This window comes from Nicotiana attenuata, unplaced genomic scaffold (genome assembly GCF_001879085.1).
Source record: "Nicotiana attenuata strain UT unplaced genomic scaffold, NIATTr2, whole genome shotgun sequence".
Lineage (NCBI taxonomy): Eukaryota > Viridiplantae > Streptophyta > Magnoliopsida > Solanales > Solanaceae > Nicotiana > Nicotiana attenuata.
Window position 1 is genome coordinate 17,460 of NW_017678438.1, and position 4,428 is coordinate 21,887.

Sequence of the window (4,428 nt, forward strand, 5' to 3'; positions counted from 1 at the left end):
GTTGTTCGTTTCATTATTTGGTTATTCTTCTTTGTTGCGTTATGCTTCGATTAAGGAGTGGTTGTTCTTCATGGTTTTATGGTGTTTGAGTGCCCCAATCCCATGAACCCCTTAGGAATGGTGCTGAGTTTTTGAAAATCTATGGTAGTACGGAACTCCCAAGCCGATTTGGGAGGATGAGGCAATCCCTCAAGTCCATAAGAATTCCTATAGCACTAGTGCTCGTCAAGTGTTCGGTGAAATGCCTCAATGGCATTCCTAGTCCCCTTTGGAGCCCGAGTCTCCGGGATTGGTAATCTAGTGCTATGTAAACGTGTACCACATTAACATCTTAAGTGTGGGGTGGCTCACAGGTAGCCAAAGTGTTGTTGTTTGATTCTAATGTTAAGAAAGTGTGAGGTGAAGTCTGAGTAACCTTGGCAAGTTGGGGGAGCTGCTGTGTGTATTGTGTAATGTAGCATTATCTGACTATTGCTCGTTTGTGTAGGAACGAAGATGCCGCCCATAAAAGACACAGGCGGTTTCTTAAAATCTTATACCAATACCGTATCTAATTAAATTCGGTATGGTTCGGTTTTTCTCCTTTCGATTTCGGTCTATTCGGTTCGGTAACTTCGGTTTATTCGGTTTGAATACTAATTAGTGCATAGAGCCATACACTCTAATATTCTTAAATAAAGTACTCAAAAATATAAAACTGAAAAATGTTTGTTGACAAAAATTTTGTCCAAAACTAGCAAATATCGACCCAAATAGAGAAAATTGTACAAAAAGAATATTTGATCATTAGAAATGTTACTTGTTTAGAGTTAATTGATGAACTTAGAGAATAAAGGAAAGTAAAATTTTAGATTTTTTATATTTATGTTATAATTGATAATATGTGTTTTGTGTAATATAATATATATTTCGGTACGGTATCGGTATTTCGGTATTTTATTTTAAAATACCAAATACCATACCTAATACCTAATATTTTAAAAAACTTAAACCAAATACCATACCAAATACCAAAATACCGTATACCAAATACCAAAATTTTCGGTTTCGGTACGGTAATTCGGTATTTACCAAATTATGCACAGCCCTAGTGGTCAGTTTAGTGGCTTAGTGATCTGTTTATTTGTAAGCCTATATAAAGGCAATTTTTGCTTCAGTTTAATATATCAATAAAGTTAAGAAAAATTCCAGCAAACTTCTTGTACATTGTAGCTTTTCTCCTCAAATTTTCAATCTGTTGCTTACTTTATTCTAACATCTTTGGTCATCTAGAGCCTTGTTACTAGAGAGTGAGTAGAGGAAAACACAAACTTGAGTGATACATTTGAGACAGAGAACAATGGCAAGTAACAGCAGTGCATTGGGTGCGGCACAACCCCTCATTCCTGTCTTCAAGGGAGAAGGCTACGAGTTTTGGAGTATCCGTATGAAAACTCTACTCGAATCTCAAGATCTTTGGGACTTGGTAGAACAAGGGTATGTAGATCCCGACGAAGAAAACAAACTGCGAGACAACAAGAAGAAAGACGCTAAGGCATTGGTGATGATTCAGCAGGCTGTTCATGATAGCGTCTTCTCACGGATCGCAACAGCGACCACATCAAAGCAAGCTTGGTCTATTCTGCAGAAAGAGTTTCAAGGTGATTCAAAGGTCATTGTGGTGAGACTACAGTCACTTCGGCGTGACTTTGAAACCTTGATGATGAAAAGTGGTGAATCTGCTGCTGATTTTTTGTCAAGAGCAATGGCAATTATCAGTCAAATGCGATCCTACAGCGAGAAGGTTACAGATCAGACCATTGTGGAAAAGGTATTGCGAAGCTTAACTCCAAAATTTGATCATGTAGTTGCTGCCATAGAAGAGTCTAAGGATCTGTCAACTTTTTCCTTTGATGAATTAATGGGGTATTTGCAAGCACATGAGGCAAGAATTAATCGATCACTTGAAAAGAATGAAGAAAAAGCTTTTCAAGTGAAAGAGGCAGCCACTAAAAATGTTGACGGCGAATATTCAGTAGGTAGAGGCCGTGGAAGAGGAGGATTTCGTGGTCGCGGTCGTGGTAATGGTAGAGGCAATGGAAGAGGCAGAGGTCGTTTTGACTGGCAACAAAAATCCAATAAACAAAGAAGCAACAAGAGTGGTATTCAATGTAACCACTGTCATAGATATGGGCATATTAAAGCAAATTGTTGGTTCAAAGATCAGAAGATGAACTTTGCAGCAGGGGTAGCAGGGAATGAGGAAGAAGAGAACAAGCTTTTTATGGCTCATATTCACAACGACCATAGGCCAAGTGATTTATGGTTTGTGGACAGTGGTTGTTCAAATCATATGACGGGCGCCAAATCTTTGTTCAAAGAGCTTGATGAGACGCAAAAAATAAAGGTGCAGCTTGGCAACACAAAGGAGATGCGGGTTGAAGGAAAAGGCACGGTGGGTGTCGACACTAGCCATGGCAAAGTAAAAATGCTGGATAACGTTCAATTCGTGCCTGATTTAGGATACAATTTGTTGAGCGTTGGACAACTAATGGCTGGCGGATATTCTCTTTTCTTTGATGACGATGCCTGTGTCATTACAAATAAAAAGTCAGGAAAAAGGGTTCATATTAGCATGACTCCAAATAAGATGTTTCCGTTGGATGTTTCTAATTTGGAGAATTTTGCTCTCGCTGCAAGTACAATGGATGACTCAAAGTTGTGGCATTTGAGATACGGGCATCTCAACATAAAAGGCCTAAAATTACTAAGTGATAAAGGTATGGTTCATGGACTACCTAAAATTAACTCTATTGAATTGTGTGAAGGATGCATTTATGGAAAACAAACTAGAAAGTCTTTTCCTGTTGGAAAGGCTTGGAGGGCTTCAAAGTGTCTTGAATTAATACATGCTGATTTATGTGGACCCATGCATACTACATCTTTTGGTGGGAGTCGTTATTTTCTACTTTTTACTGACGATTGTAGTCGCATGAGTTGGGTTTATTTTTTGGAAAACAAATCAGAGACATTTCAGAAATTCAAACACTTCAAAGCCAAAGTTGAGAAGCAAGTGATCTGTTCATCAAAGCTCTTCGCACTGATAGAGGCGGTGAATTCTTGTCCGCTGAATTTAATCTTTTTTGTGAAGAAAATGGAATTCACAGGGAGTTGACAACACCTTATACTCCGGAGCAAAATGGTGTCGCTGAGCGTAAGAATTGCACTGTTGTGGAGATGGCAAGAAGCATGTTACAAGCGAAGGGACTTCCAAATCAATTTTGGGCTGAAGCTGTGGCAACATCAGTCTACTTATTAAATCTTTGTCCCACAAAGGCTATCATGAATCAAACTCCATATGAAGCTTGGCATGGTACAAAACCATCTGTAAGCTACTTAAGAATTTTTGGATGCATTGCTTATGCTTTGGTAAATTCTCAATTTCGTCATAAGCTAAGGCTGTATGTGGTCCCGGGCCCGGGCCTAAATGGGCTAAACGGGCCTGGGCTTAGCGGTCCCGGGCTTCGTGGTCTCAATGGGTAGGACCAGCCCGTGACGGGCCTAAGCCCATATGGTCCTGGGCTAAATGGGTCGGGCTCGTGGGCTTAGCGGGCCTAACGGGCTTTTTTTATTTCCGGGCTTTTTTTTAAATTTTTTTTTATTTAGGGCAATTTCTTGTAAACCATATGTGTATGTATATATATAAATTGCTCTTATGCATGGCTATATAAATATATGTGGTATATATAATATAGAAATCTAATTATTAAAGTGTTTGACGAAAATGTAAAATAACAAATCAATAGTAAAACTAAATTGGCATGCATAATAAATTAATAACAAAGTACAACATGAAGCATAAATACGTCTAATAATTTTAAAATAACACAAATTGTTGAAAAATCTTAAAGACGAATTTGCGGATAAATACCCTCAACACAGTACTTTATATGCCTCCTTAAAATGCCTGTGGTACACCCTGAACGAAAATTTAAGACTCTTCCACAGTTCTTGCACTTTAATATTTGGCCTTCTTCATTTTCTTCAAGCACTTCATAGTATTGCGACACAAATAAGCGCACTCTTTCCGAACGAGGCATGATTTAACTTGAAAATTGAGATTGAGACTTGAAGTCTTGAAAATTGGAGATTGAGAGATTGAGAGAAATTTATATTGAGAAATGAGTATTGAGTATTGAAATGAAGAAGAGGGAGGGGGGTACTTATAGTGTTAGAGAAGGTTAGTTTTGTAAATTTAAAAAAAAACGGCTATTTGTGCAATTAATATGACCGTTGGTGGTCATTGGGGGTGGGGCCCTCATTTTGAAAAATCTTGTTTTGTAGTATATATAGTACTACTTCTTCATGTAAATATAATATATATAGTATACTAGTATAGTATACTAGTATAGTGTACTATATATTGTATGTTACGTTATGTATATATAT